The sequence below is a fragment of the Hetaerina americana genome, unplaced genomic scaffold, assembly GCF_022747635.1.
Source record: "Hetaerina americana unplaced genomic scaffold, ioHetAmer1.1.p SCAF_22, whole genome shotgun sequence".
NCBI lineage: Eukaryota > Metazoa > Arthropoda > Insecta > Odonata > Calopterygidae > Hetaerina > Hetaerina americana.
The window spans coordinates 1,181,501-1,197,941 of NW_027286786.1; positions in this window are offsets into that span (position 1 = coordinate 1,181,501).

Below are 16,441 nucleotides of genomic sequence, written 5' to 3' on the forward strand. Positions count from 1 at the left end.
CGGTTTAGCTATCTGCGCAATCAGTCCCTTAATTTGTTTGATTTCCTCTAATTTGTGCGGATCATCTTGTATTAAGGTCGCGCAGTCTGTTAGACTCGCCCAGGAGGTATTTTGATATCTATTGCAAAATCCCTCCGTCGCGCTGACATACTGTTTTATTTGATTAAACTATCCATTTAGGTTTTTTAAATCTACGTAACAAACTAACTTCCACTCAGAATGATATAACTGAGCTTCTCCCTCGTGCTCATAATACCACCCAGGGGAAACTCGGATGTTGGTAACCGTATAATTGAATCCCGCCACCAGGTAAAAGATCCACGCTGTCGTTATCAGCACGGCGGCGATCCCTTTCATTGTTCCTGCCAAACATTAGAAAAACAGTTTCAATCTGTTCGCGTGTACCTTCACACATTTGCCCTGTCTAGATATTACTACATTCACCCCTTCCACTTTAGTGACTAGATACGGTCCTATCCATTGTGCGGATAACTTTTTGGACCTACCTCTTCTGACCGACTCATCGAACAGTAACACCTTGTCACCGGGTTTGAATATTTCAACCTTCGTTGATCTGTCGTAATATCGCTTATTCTTCTCCTTTGCTTCCAGCAGGTTTTCTCTTGCTTTATGATAGCACGTTTGCAATCGGGACTTCAATTCTTTCAAGTAGTCATCATGGCAATATTGCGTAGCAGGAGTCTCCTTTTGAAGATATCCAGGTATGTTGGCTGCTCTGCCAAACATTAGTTCATGCGGCGTGAATCTCGTAGCCGTATGAGGAGTTGTGTTGTAAACGAAGATTGCATAAGCAATCCATTCGTCCCAGTTCCTTTGGTCTTCTGCTATGAAGTGTCTTAAGTATTCTGTCAAGGTTTTATGCGTGCGCTCCAAAGATCCGTTGCTCTGCGGTCGAAATGCCGTGGTCTGAATCTTCTTGATTTTCATCATCCGGCAAACTTCCTTAAATATTGCACTTAGGAAGTTTGTTCCTTGATCCGTCAGTAACACTTGAGGAATGCCAAACTTCAAAATTACTTCTTTCACAAAGACCTTTGCTACTGTCTGAGCATCTTGCTGCTCGATGGGAATGGCTAGGGTGAATTTTGACAATTCGTCTTGAAAAGTAAGTAAATACTTATTTCCCCCTTCTGTCACTGGATATGGTCCGCATATGTCCATTGCACATTTTCCCATTACCATCTCCGGCGTGCTGGTGATTTCCAAAGGCATTCTTGTCTTCTTGTCGCTACCTTTGTTTTTCTGGCATTTCTCGCATTTTCTAATGTATTCCTTTACCTCTGTCTTCATACCTGGCCAATCGTAATACATTTTTATTCTTTCGTACGTTCTCGCTACGCCTTGATGACCTCCTACTGGTGAGTCATGGAACTCGTGGAGAATCTTCTTTCTTCTTTCTTCCGAGATCTTCGTCTCTTCTCTTCCTTCTTCATTCTTATCATCTTCCTTCTCTTCTCTTCCTTCTTCATTTTCATCATCTTCCTTCTCTTCCCTTCCAGGCTTATTCGGGGTGGAAATATGATGAACCCTACTGAGTGTGTCCGCGATTACATTTTGAGTTCCCTTTCGGTATACTATATGGTAATCGTACTCTTCCAACTTCAATCTCCATCTCATAAGTCTCGAACTCGGATCCTTCACACTGAAAATCCACACTAGGGGTTTGTGATCGGTCACAATGGTGAATTTCCTTCCGTATAGATAAGGACGAAAATATTTTGTCCCCCAAACAATCGCTAGCAGTTCCTTTTCTACGGTCGAATAATTCTTCTCGGCCTTGTTGAGCGTCCTGCTTGCGTAAGCCAGCGGTCTGTCCTTACCGATGACTCCTTGCGATAACACACAACCCAATGCCTCGTTGCTGGCATCGGTGGAGAGTATGAACTCTTGTGAAAAATCGGGGTATTGGAGAACAGGTTCATTCGTCAAGAGATGTTTTAATTTCTCAAAACTCTCCTGTTGCTCCTTACTCCATTCATACTTTACTTCCTTCTTTAGCAGGGTGTGCAATGGTCTGGCGATCGGGCTAAACTCAGGGATGAACCTGCGGTAGTATCCCGCCAATCCAAGAAATCCTTTCATTTGCTTGGTGGTCTTGGGTTCAGGAAACTCTTGAATTTTTCTCACCTTGTCTGGATCTGGTTTAACACCTTCCTCCGTGATCACGTGCCCTAAATAGTTTACTTCTTTCCTCAGGAATTCGCACTTGTCTGGGTGCAGTTTTAGGCCATGTTGCCGTAATCTCTTCAATATCTCCTCCAGTCTCTCATTGTGATTCACCAGGGAATCTGCATAGACAATTATATCATCCAAGTAAACCTGACATTTGATCCCTTGTAGCCCAATCAAAACAGTATTGATAAGCCTCTGAAATGTGGCTGGGGCTCCTTTTAATCCAAATGGTAGCCTCAAGAATTGATAGTGATCAGTGGGTGAGCTAAACGCCGTCTTTTCCCGGTCGTCTCGCCTTAGGGGTATCTGGTGGTACCCGCTCGCTAAATCAAGGGTGGAGAAATAGCGTGCTTTACCCAGCTGATCCAATATTTCCGCAATGATAGGGAGGGGGAAAGCATCGCCCACCGTAACATCATTCAGCCTTCGGTAATCTATCACTATTCTCCATTTCTTCTCTCCGGAGGCGTCCATCTTCTTAGGGATAACTATTATCGGGGAATTCCAGGCGCTACTGCTCTTCTCAATTATCCCATCCTTCAACATCTTTTCCATTTGGTTGCTCACCTCCTCTCTATGGGCCTCAGGTAGACGGTAAGGTTTACTTTTTATCGCTTGATTAGTTGCAAGGGAAGGAGTTGGAATTGCATGTTCCACTGCTTTCGTGCATGAGAGAGTGTCTCCCGGTAGGTGGAATACATCACTAAATCCTTCCAAGGTTTTCAATAATTCCATCTTTTCTTCCGCGTTCAAATGAGTCAGTCTAAGAAGGGAGATCATTAAAGCCCTCCGCTCAGACACTCGGTCAGCCTTTTCTAACCGCAAAATTTCCTTTTCCGTTTCTACCTCTTTCAGCTCTATTTCGGGGAGCACTATCTCCTCGTCTTTCTCATTAATATTGACCATACTAGTGAGACACTCGCCGTCCATGCCCATGGTGAGCGACTCGGCCAAATATATCCCAGGAGCAACTGATTGTTTTTCGATAAGTCCTTCCCCAACACTCTCAGTCGGACACTTCACTATTACTTCACTTCGCGCAGGCAGCTTTAACCGTCTGACCGCCTTTACCCGTATCTCTTTGTTTATTTCCGTATCAAACGGTATCACAACATTCCCCATTTTGATATTTCTTTGCGCAAAGTTTATTTGAGCTCTCGTCTCCTTAAAGAAATCGCTACCAATTATTCCATCGTTTCCAAGGGCAACTTGTTCATCCACTAATTGAAAACTGTGGCTTCTTACTTTTGCTCCGGTCATCAGCCCTAATTTAATAATTCCCAGGGTCTCAAATTTTTTATCTGTAACCCCCTTTAAGGTTACCCTTCCCCCATAGAGGTAATTTGTGCCCTTCTTCAATGAGGTTTCCTTTACTAAGCTTACCTCCGCGCCCGTATCAACTAATAATTTCAGCCTTCCATTTTTACTTTCCTTGGCTTCGAAAGTGACAGTGCACCCTCTTTCAATATTAACGGACCTCAATTGGCGCACTTCGCCATACGATTGGCGCGCTCTTTCACCCTGATTCTCCCATCTTTTCCTATCGCCATTTTTCCTCGGCGCCCTACAGTCTTTCATTAAGTGTCCCATTTTATTACAATTAAAACATTTAATCCCACTTAATGCCCTAACTGCTTTATCTTCAACTTTGCTCTTCCTTAAGTAGCAGTCCGAAACTACGTGTCCCATTTTATTACAATTCTCACATTTGGAATTACTTCTCGGATTAACTTTAATCCGCTCTTTTGCTGAGAGTATTGCACTCTCCTCTTCTAAGGCTACTTCAGTGGCCTCGGGAAGGAAAATTCCATCCCCTCTACTTCTTACAATCGTCTGAATTCTTTCACTTTCAAGCCCTTGCACAAAACATGCTTTAGCTAAATGATTTATAAGGGATATGGCTCCCGCAACATTTCTACTCCCGACTACTTTTGCCGCAGCATCTCGCAAATCTGTTTGCATCGTATCCATTCTACTCGCCCAATTAGCAATGCTCTCCTTTGCATGTTGGCGCGAATTGAACATAGTGCATGCATAGTAATCAAGTGTCCGCCTGGTCGCATAGTTCTCTTCCAAAATGGCCCTAACTTGCTCCCAAGAATTGGACTCGTCTCTCACCATAAGTTTGGCTCGAGCTTCACCGGTTATTTTAGCTTTAACAAACTTCAATAATTTTCCGTGTTCCTCAGGATTGACTAATTCAAAGGCAACGTCCGCGTTCTCTATAAATTCTTTCAATTTCTTTTTATCTCCCTCAAATGGAGAAGCAATTAGTTTTATTGCGTCCATTATGCCACAATACGACTCACGGCTTGCGCTAACGTGGGCTTCCGGAGGAGCCATCACTAATCAGTAATGAAATCTGAGATGGAGCAAAAGGAAAGGAAAGTTAGGGTGTGACTTACCCTCTATCTTCGCAGTCTTCTGCGTTCCCAAGCTCCTTCCTCCGTTCCCTTCTGCGTCCCGTGGTCTCCACTTGCTCTCGGTCTGTCGTTCGGCTGTGCAGCGATCACCTGCCGGGGCTCTGCGTCTTTCTGCCGTCGACTCTCCGGGACTCCGCCTTGTCTCTCTCTTTCTCTCTTCCTTGCTCCGGTCCGCCGGTACTCAATCCTAATTTACTGTGCCAATACCCCACACCTGACACCAAATTTTTCCCTATGTAGTGATCTCTTGATCAGACATGGAAGAGGAGATCCATCTCGAGTGGCTGCGAAGAATCTCCGGTAGGGTCTTTGGACACTTAAGAGTTATTACTCAAAGTAAATTAGAATCAACAAGGAGTTTATTAGAGTTACAGTAGAGTACAATGGCTGCCCTCTGGGTCTGACGTGACCCGTCCAAGAGCTACAAGTCTAATAATCAGAGAACGCCCCTTCTTTCCCTTTTTGGGGCGTTTAAATACATTCATCCACCGTGAGGAGAGATGGGGTGGGGGTGAAAGAAAAACAGGGGAGGGGAGTGCAAGGTCTCTCGCTCCAGGGTGGCCTTTGGCCTGCTGACCCCTCCTCGCGTCTGGTGATAGGGGAGTATGGTTCATCTCTCCCACCATCTCGCTTCTTATCTTCTGTCCTGTCTCTTGGGTATATATATGCCGACACTTGGATATCTAGCGAGAGGGGAGAATGGTTTACCACTCCCAACTTATCGCTGGTCATCTGTCCTCTGTCTGAATGTCTCTGGGTCCCGTCATCGTGACTGGGCGGCGACCAGTACAATCATATTACTAGCCATAGTCTATCCGTATCAGCATCTTATTCTTTTTCTCTATTTAAACTACATGACCCATTGTCTTTATCATTTTAGTAACTCTATTTCGAGAAACTGCGGGAGATGCCGCGACAGTAACTATCAACGGAGCCAATCGGTCAAGTAGAATGATTGTTACAGCCTTAAATTTTTGCATTGTAGTCACTCTATTTTGTATACTCTCAATCTTTTCAAAATCTCTCCTACTTTGATTAAAATGTGATGCTTTCCATCTAAAATACCCCAAACGGAATTGCCTCCCTTGCATCCTCCTTTCTGCATTACGCTACCATTTCGCCCTTCCTTTGTGAAATACTCATATCACCCTGATCTTTTCCTTCCATGTTTGTATAGGTAAACAAGGAGGTGAAAATTTATTGAATTTATCACGACTCTTGTCGCTTCTAATCAGCTTGAATCAAGTATAACGCTTTTAAAAAAATATTATATCTGAGATAAATTTCATAGCCTAGACATGTCGTAGGATGGTTTTCCTTAAAATCAAGCCTTTAATCCCTTTTCTTTAGGCCCGTTTTCTTCCTGGAACATAGACGTCAAATGGCATGTCGTTTATATTATCAGCAGGAGTCTTGAATTTGCAGTGTCATAGTTACTCATCTGTGCCATTGAAGTGGAGTTTTGAACGTCGATTTTTGTCGAGTTGTGGATCATGTTTGCGTTTAATTTGATTCATATTGAATAATTACTTTGAATAGTGCATACTTTTCGTTTCTCAACAATGGCCTAGAAAATAGATGTTTTCTTTCGCATCATAAGTGTTTAACGACACTTTTTGAACGCATGTAATACTATATTAGTAGAACCCTATCAATCCATGAGATATTGAATATTATGCAATTTACCCACATCTTGAAAGCTTCGATTTTCTTGAACATTTTTTTCTTAAAGTGCCCACGCCATGCAAATTGACTCCGAGAATATAAAAAAATGGTAGAAATCCAATTTTTAAGGAATAAATGGATAAGTATCTTTCAGTCGAAATGCTTCTTATCCCCTGAAAGAAAATCTTTGAATTACTTCAAGAATTTTCTTCCAGAGGATGTATCGAATATTCTACATAAAAATCCCGGATTGTATTGTCGTATTGTATAATCTATATACAAATCCTGGAGTTTGTTGACGCAGCAGCCAAGTTATTTTTAAAATGAGACGTCTCTATCACATCGTCCCTAACCCGTCCCCAAAACTCACTTGTTCACCAAACTTTGTCACTAGCGGTTTGTTGATCTTCCATGCTTGTGTCTGACAAGGCAGTGCCGTCGGCAAAACTCAAATTATTTATGATTACTCCACTGATCATAGTAACTACTGCTGTTTGCCTGTCCCAGTGCCGAAGGTTTCCTCGTCTAGTTACCGGGATCGAATTGCCAGCATTCGCGTAGGTGCCACAGGTTTCAACTACCGCGCCACGGACAATAACAATGATAAGGAAAGGAGGTGAAAGGGCGGGCAAAGTCACCCCTTCTTTTTTGCAGCAGCAAATACATTGGCATAAAAGACATGATATGGTAAGGGGGTTTCTCCTCTCTTTTATTCCTCCACTGTTATTCATGCATAACTTATTTTATATTTGAGGCATCATTAATCAAAAAATTTTATTTTTCTATCATTTCACAAACTATTATGCAAAGAATATGGTATTATGGCTCAAAAGGTAATTTAGAGAAATTTGAACAATAACAATAACAGTTAGGCAAAAATAATATTATAGTACACAAGTCAAGTGACTAGTTTAGAACAATTGCACTGCACTTAAAACAACGAAGCAGTAGGGGGACAATAATATGAAAAGACAAATTCAGGACTAATTTGCAAGATATTTACAGCTAGACCGCAATTTTATAATATACACTTAATATTAGTTGGCGAATTTGATGCTGTTAAACAATATTAAATAGATTTTGCTATTATTTGATGGTTACATAAGAGCCAAGCTTAGGATAGCTAAAGAATAAACTTACCAGGGGTAAGTAAATAAGTAAGTTATCGTAAGATAATCACATCAGTTTACAAAATTGTACGGGAGTGTTTGGTTGTATTTTAGACATAATTGGATGATGTCCCGCATGTCTTCCTCTTTCTCTGTCATGCTGTGCCAAATTTTGAGCCTTAATAATTAAAATGTTATGCCTTTTCTATCCTATGCTTGGCTTAATCTGCGATCGAGCATGGTTCACATAATTTGTTTTGTGTTTTCTCAATATTGTTGATATTCCGCGCCACGGACAGTCGCACCTACCCTGTCTCGGTGTCACTCACAAGCAGATCGGGAGGACAGGTCTCCCCCCCCCTGCATCCCCCGCACCGCACTCCCGCCTTCCAACCCCGCGCACGTCACTCGTCAATCTCGGGGAGCGCGCGTGAAGTGCGTCCAAATCCGGTCGTCATGGCAACAACCCTCGTGCACCCACCCCATATACCTCACTCGCCCCCACCCTCCCCCCCTTCCCGCCGGGGTGGGCGAGTGGGAGCTTTAATTTCCGACGGCGCGAGGGAAACCGGGTGCCAGAGGGAGGGTGGTTCTCAGGAGAGGCTGGGGAGTGGGGCGGGGGCGGTCCCACTTCTCCCTCCCTCGAGGGTGAACTGGCGGAGGACGAGGCTCGTAGGGCCGAGAGGGCCCTTCCCACCCAAGCAAACACCTTCCCTAACGGGCCCACGCGTTCGGGATGGACCTGCCTAGGAGAGTCCTTCCTTCGGGGACGGGAGTCCTTCGCCCGGGTGGCCCCGAAGGGCGTCTTCGTGCTCGGCTACAGGGGGTGTCGAAGGGTGGAGAGGATACGATCGGAGGGGGCGGCAAAATTTATTGGGTGAAGATCTGATAAGGGGACTGGCAGGAAGTCAACGTGTGCCAGAATTGGTGGACTTAGGAGAGACTTTTGGTTCATTGGAATCCGTTTATACGGATTGCGAGTTCACTTTTTGGCAGTGAGGTATGCCTTACGGCTCCGGCAGTGAATATGAGACTGGAGGTGTTGGAAGTATGACGACGCAGTAGTGGGATGGAGATAAAATGGACAAACGTAGCAACTGACGACGAAGAACGCCTCAGAAAACAGTGGGCGAAAAGAGTTCTCACAAATCGAAGATTTTGACGAGGAGGGGAAAATTATTTGGTCTCATTTTGAGTAGCAATAGCCTACGAGATAGAGAGATAGTCGTCTTTATTTTGGGGCGAGAAAGGTAAGTGGAAGAAGAAACGATGGAGTCTCTTCTACCGCCGAACCCCTGCGACCCCCAGAGGCCATAAAGTAAGGACGATTGCAAGTGAAGATGAGACGATGAAATGCTCTGAGTCGGGGATGGAGGGAGTAATCCCAAGAAACCTCGAGAGAATGAAAAGTCTGACACACTGTGAAATGTGAGCATATTTGTAGCAAGTAGAGCTTATGCGGATCATTAAAATGCTGCAAGGAAACATCTGATTGCTTCCCCTTGAATTTAATGATAAGAGCCGGTTCTTAGTCGCCCCCGCGGCTTCGGCTAATTTCGCACTGCAAATAAATCATCATACAATAACATCCTAATAAAAATTCGCCTGCGTCCTCACGTTACCTTTCCCAGCATAATTCACATACATAGGGTTTGCTTCATAAACCTCGTCTTTAACTTTCAAAAAGTACTTATCCCACTCTTTGGCACTCATTTTCATTGCATTTTACGCCCGTGGGTACTGTTCTTTCAACTGAACAACATCGTGCTTCAGAAACATATTGAATTGTGCTTCATGAAAACCCACTTCATTATCGAGACGTGTAAATAATGCTCGTTGTGAAAATAAAAATAATTTAATTTCTAATTCTGTTTGAGATCATTCAAATAAACTGGTCCGTTACAAGACTAAATCATTTGGTAGAATGTTATATTAATTCTTGCTTTTTTAAGGACCCTACAAGCCACCTTGGGGGTGTGAGAGGGGGTGATTACATATCAAGGGGAGAAAGTTCAAAGGGGTAATTATTATCCTTGAAATTTTTACTACCTGAAAACATTTTATCCCTACAATGCGTCACCGGATAAAGATGAAATCCCACTGTGACAAATTAGAGCTTTAATCGCCACGTCCCAAGTTTGCGTAATCGGGGTTCGCATTTGGCCATTTTCGTGGACTAATGCCTCCCTCTCCTTCATTTGCAACATTTCGACGTGTGGTGCGAGTTCAGAGGAGGAGCATTTGTCGGAGGGAAGTTGGCGCCAGGTGTTGTGGCCGTGGACCCTCCCCGGATTGATTGCGCCTCTGCTCCTTGGTCCGTCGACAAGCGGGCGCTGGGTGACAGGAATGTGGCGATGGGATGATTTGTGTCAGAGGAGGGGGAGAAGAAGTAATATCCCGGATTCATGCTTCCAGCAAGTCGTCCAGCATTCATCCTCCCCTTCTATTCAATTCTGGGCTCTGAATATCAGTCGCAATATGCGTATCCTAAATGTAGTGGCATCATATAAATCCTAGGCGAATCGTATTTGCAAGGAAGAAATTGCATTTGAAATTGCGAAAAATTTTTATAGAAAAAAAAATTATACATGGAAAGCATGAAATTGTTAATAAAGTTTTTATTAGGTATATCTGTAAGTTATATCATTGCAGAAATAGTTGGGAAATTGACAGGAGTTAAAATTGAATTTAAGTGAAAGAGTATTAACGATAACGAATAGTTCGGCCTTGATCCGGTCTAGTCACTGCCCACCCCGATTACCCCTATCCCACCCTCACTCCTGCCGTCAGCTTCTCTATAAAACCTTTGAATAGGTCTAATTTTATTATTCGCATTGCTTTCATTAACTTGATCCAATCCTGTTTGTAAAAAATCTCTCGGAATTCACGAATACGTACCCAGAGGTACTCCTTATTCCTCACAATTAATATTTTTCATCATTGAAATGATGTGCTCATAAGTTACTAATTCCTATCGAATTCCAATATCCACCAAGTTTTTTTTCCGTGATAAGTCATCTCCAATTACTTCCTTTTCCGTGCATGAAGTTAATTATTCTTATCGCCTGCACATAATGGCGATTTATTCTTTTCTGTTCTGTGACGATTATCTCAGTTTGTGTTATATTTGCAATAAATATTTGGAATTCATAATATTGCTTACATTCCATGCCTCGAAACTTGGGTATCTTTAGTATTTACTGGCCTTGTAGACTAATTGGTATGAGTGATTTCACTCCATTCATACAGTCAAAATTTCCTTTTACTCAGTTGGCAAACCTAATTTTTAATTCTTCCGGCATTACCACTTCACATCAAAAGGTTTTGCATTATATATTCCTCATAGAACTTTACAAAGTGCTCATTTTTCCATTTTTTCGTGTTCACGTGGCCTTTGATTTTATTTTTTCACCTTAAATGTGTGTATTTCACCACGGAGCAAATAAAAGTTCTTCCGTAGCCACCGTGAGAACTCTAACCCAAATGGTTTGACAGGTATTCCAGATCTAACCACATATCAGGGACTGGTGTATGCTAGATGGCGGTGCATGTTCATGTGGTAGTGATGTTTCACATTCTTGCTTGTTGTGTCCTAGCTTGCGTGTTGTAGGATGGCTTTCGTGCTGCATCATGGGGTGCAGTTTTTAGTTGTTTTGCGGTATATGTGTTTGCATGAGTATTGGATGAAGGGATTTTTGCATGAGTGTGTGCGCTGCTGTGGGTGTAATTTTCCACGTTGTTGTTTTGCATGTGGTATTCCAAAGAAACTGCGGGAGATGCCGCAACAGTAACTTTTAACGGAGTCATCCGCTAATGTGCATTTCAATGCAACAATTTCAGAACGTAAAAATCATTCGCCTTGACTGGGATTCGAACCCAGATCCCTCAATAACCGGTCGAGTGCTTTAGCCACTTAAGCTACCGAGGCGTCCTCTTAAACTCTGAAATTTTGGGGATTTTAAAGGAACTAGATGTTATGACGAAATACCGTACATACAATGTCACATGCATTCGTAGTCGTGCGCGAGGCGCCACTGTCCACGAGGTTAAAGCCAACTTTAAACACTTATGATGTTTTCCCTTTGACAAATTCCAAGCCCGCAGTTTATTTGGAATATTCTGATCTCTATTCTGTATTCTGATCCCTTATCGCTCGTGGAAAAAATTACATCTTAAATCTATCTGTTCTACACTTAATCTCTTTAATTTTACTAACATGATCTCTCCTACCGTAGAAGGATGGGGGTAATAAAACACTTACAACATCACTGCTAAAGAGATGCCCTTCCAATTTATGCAGGAGCTTCAATCTATAATTTAACCTTCGCTCCGTGAGTGATTCTCAGCCTAGCTGCTCCAATATTTTGGATACACTACTAAGTTTATCATTACAATATTTTACATATCTAGCTCCTCGGCGATGCACGCGATCCAATTCGGAGATCAATCCAACTTCGTGAGGATCCCATATACTTGCAGCGTATTCTAAATGAGGCCTAACCAGCGCAAGATGACATTTCTCTTCGACCTTTTCATCACATTTACCCAGTTCTCTTCTAATTAATCCTATTTTTTGTTAGCTTTTCCACATATTCCCCGTGTGTGTTTTACACAGGAGAGATCGTGAGTGAGGGTAACTCCTTGGAATTTAATTGAGTGTATACATTCCATTTCGGTGTTCCCGACGCAGTTAGCGTTCGGGAGGGAATTGCTCTTTTTACAAAAATTTATCACTACGCAGTTTTTTAAGTTTAATTCTTATTTTCAAGTGTCACACCATCGTTGTATAGTATTTAGGTCATCCAAAAGGTTAAAGCATTAGCGATCGATGACAAGGCGTCACCATCATTGATCTATCTATATACTATCTCGTGAATGGGATACATGCAGGATTTATATTTTAGGATGAATTTGTAAATGCTAGGATTTATGGAATCGATCCAAAATGATAATAATTCAATAAGCCGAAGCAGAGGGCTATTAATTTAACTATATTTTTTATCCATTATTGAAATAGAAAGAAAGACTCGTACTTTTCCACAGAAATCTGTGAAAAAGTACGAGTCTTTCTTTCTATTTCAATAATGGATATCAATTACTTCCACGAAGTGAAGCCTGAAACAATAGAATATATATTTTTTATGCTATTTAGTTAACGATTTGTATGCAATTGTTCGTTGTCATATAAGTATTAGTGGCAGTTAATAAAACTTCATTACTTTGATTCGGTTAAATGGTACCATCGCCTTTTACTAATTATTCGAGCTACTCACCTACATTTATTTTTTTACCATTAATATTACCTCTGTTTCCATAGCTCCTTTAGCTTTAGAGAAACGGCAGTAGAACAACTTTACGCATTCGTATTCATAAAACGTCAATTTTTTTTACGGACTTTTCCACTGCCCCTCCATAGCATTGGAGTAATGTTCCCGTCAGTGAATCAAATGCTAGCAGCTTTTTGCCACCAACCCCATTCATAGGACCCAGGGTCGCTGGTAAGGTTTGTGGCGTTAGGTTAAGTCGACCAATAACGCCCGTGGATTCGGATTTGCAGCCTGGACTCCTCTCTCCAACACACACTGTATGTGTGTGTGTGTGCATTCCAAATAAAAGGACTGCGGAGCGGGTCGAATGGCGTGGGGCTAGCCGTGCGGACGTTCTTGCAGACTTCGGCTCGCCTTTCCGCGCTCCCCACCGGGACTGCCAGCGGCGGGCTTTCAGAAAGAACACCACCGCCCTTCTTTCTTTTTCCACTCTCTCTCTCTCTCCTCTCATTACTCCGGCGAAATCCAATTTCTTTCCTCTCCCTCCGCGCTTCCCAAAGTGCACGAATACACACACGCACGCACAGACAAGCAGCGAGCGGCCCGCCGGCGTCCTGCCTAGCAGGCCGCCGTTCCAATCATCCAAATGGCCTCTAATAATAATAATAAGGATTTGCATTCTCTTGGCGTCCGCGGGGGGCACGGGGGACGCGAGGGGGGGCGGGAGGGGAGGTGGGTTTGCGAGGAAGGGGTGTGGGAGCGGTCGAAAGAGGCGGGCCGCACCGTCGGCGACCCCGCAGCCGCACGCGCATCTACCGCCGCCCTCTGCCCCCTTCGCTTCGGGGAGTGCACTTCAATGGGATTTCACCGGAATCTATGGTCTGGCTCTTCTCTTGACAGCGAGGATTCCGAGAAGTTTGTTGGTTTCGCGTAGAATTTTTTGCCTAAAGTCTTCGCCTGCTAATCCAAGGGTCACGTGTTCGATTCCGGCCAGATGAGTTCTTCCCATCCAGGGATTAGCGTCGTATTATTTTAATTGTTTATAATACAATGTAGAAAGGTCTACCTTTCCCATTTTCTCGTTTATTGTTGCATGACCAAAAAAATGTCATAACTAGGTTGTCTAATGATTTACCGTGGCCAGATTAGGTTACGTTCCCTCCTAACATATATTTTTCCCATTGCCTAATCTTCCTCTTCACGTAAACTCTTCATTTTCCTGTTTTATTTTCGTCCTCCATACATGCGGGGGCCCATAAGTACCCGGCCTGCCCTGGAGATGGCGGTAGTTTTTAAAAAATATCACAGTATTAGAAAGTACGCTATCCATAAGGCATATGTTTCAATTTTGAAGACGCCGCGTTGTTTATTATTTGTTTGGCAGCCATCAATAGTTAGCGTTTTCAGTGAATTTGTAAGAATGGAAAATATCGGTAATCGTTATATGATGCAATACTTTAATTAGAACGGCCTCAGCCCAACCAATATAAAAGCTGAACTGGATTCTTCTCTGGGTAAGTCTACTCCTTCGTTTACAACAGTAAAATATTGCGCAGTAGAGTTTAAACGAAGATGTAAGAGCTGTCAAGACGAGCATCGCATTGGTCGACCAAATGAGGTGACGACGACTCCAGAAACGGTGAAGAAAACCCACCAATTGATACTGGATGATCGTCGACTGAAAGTGCGCGAGCTAGCAGAGATAATATGCATTCCAAAAAGTGCCGAACATCGCATATTAACTTAAAATTTGGACGTGAGAAAGCTGTGCGCAAGATGGGGGTCTCACACTCGAGCAAAACCAGTGTCGTAAAGATGTTTCAATTGAGTGATTAGCAAAGTTTCACAGCAACAAAGCAGAATTTTTGCGCCGTTTCATAACCATGGATGAAACATGGGTCTATTGCTGCACACCAGTGACAAAATAACCATCAAAACAATGGATTCAAAGGGGGGAGCCGCCTCCAAAGGAGGGGAAGACCATTTCATCTGCAGACAAGGCCATGGCATCGGTTTTTTGGGATTCGCGTGGGATAATTTTCATTGGCTATCTTACAAAAAGAAATACTATGAACGGCGAGTATTATGCGAACTTATTGCAAAGTTTGAGCGAAGAAATCAAGCAAAAATTAAATTTTGAATTGCTCGTACCTCATGCCTCACCCAATGGCTCAGTGGTCACAGATTTTTCAACCGTAAAGAAGTGATATCGGCAGTTAATGACTATTTTGAGGAGCAAGACAGTTCTTATTATATGTAGGGTCTAAAGAGCTGAAAGGAGATTATGTGGAAAATTAAATACATTTTTTTCCAAAATTTCTGTGTTTTCTTTGTTGGGTTGGGTACTTCTGGGATTTCACAACCTCGTAAAACTCCCTCCCCGGAAAGTACCCTCGTACTTTCTACTAGCCTGCAGAAGAGTATTCAGTTTCTCTCCCTTCTCACGTGAGTAATATCCTGTCTTCTATCATGACATTCAATCGTATTTCGTTATCTCTTGATATTTGTCTACGTCACGTGGCTCTGTTTTCGCATTTCGATGAAAGACGAAGAGAAATTGTGTCGACTTCCGCCTCCTCGCCTCCTTTCTTGAGTTTCTCTTTGCTCACTAATTTTCTTCATTTTTATTCATGTCCGCATTTCAGAAACCCCAAATCTTTCACAACCCTTCACATAACTTTTTGGAACCATACACCTTCATTTACTATCAGCACTAAAGTATTTAGTACTAATATTTTATTTTAACCTTAACCTACGGAGACTGTAATGAATAACCTTTTCTTAGTGAGCCCTTCTTAATCGAGTGTCTTCTTTTAATGCCCGTTTTCCTCCAACTACGTAGTTATATGTTTTTTTACGTCGTGTTGTGCGTTTTTACATCGTTTGTTGTTGCAGATCCTTTTGGTGCTGCCACGTCTTTTGTTAACAATTTGCGACAAAAACTTAAGTTCCCATTCTAGGTGTTTCATCCTCCGATCGAAGCATTTCAGTCAATCCAAAAGGATTTCCATTTTTCCATGGCAAAACACAATCATAGCATGTGCAAGAATATTCACAGAAGTCCCACGGAAACCCATGCATAGGGCATTCCTCGTGATTACCATGAGGTTTTTCTCTGAAGAAGGTGTACTATGTAAGGTGAATCGATAGCCATGGGTGGATGTTGATGGCTGTGATTGGATCTTGACTCAATGCTCTCTCTGGTCTTTTTTAGACTCAATCATCCATCGTTGGGTGAGTTGGAACACTCTTAGACTTTTTTGGAAAGGGGCCCTTGAAATTTATCTTTCTGCAATTCCTATTCTTTGAAATATCTTTTATCCTTTTACAAGTCATCTTTTACGCACAAGAAAAGTGTGTAAAATGTTTTGGGGCCCAAATTCAATCGCCTCGTCTATGACAAAACTGTTTTTAATTATTTGGTTTCAATGGAACTACCTCACCTGCTTTGTTCCTGTATTTTGTCTCTGCAACATACTGCCTCTTTCTCACGTCTTTGAAAGAATTTCTTTCGAAACATTTGAACTTTGTTTTCGTTGATGGAAAGTATTATCTCGCTTAATATATTTTGTTTCGATTGAAAGCTACGTATTTGCAGAACATTGTGTTAAATGAATAAACTGTAATTAATACTTTGTCCTTGGAGTGCAATTATCTTTTCCAGGCACTACCATATTCTCAGAGATCAAGTATATTTTAGCACCCTGCGTCCTGGTTTTTTCCAAAAGATAAGAAAGTATTGCTGCAAAGGTCGATCTACAATTGATGCGAGCATCCTTAAAGC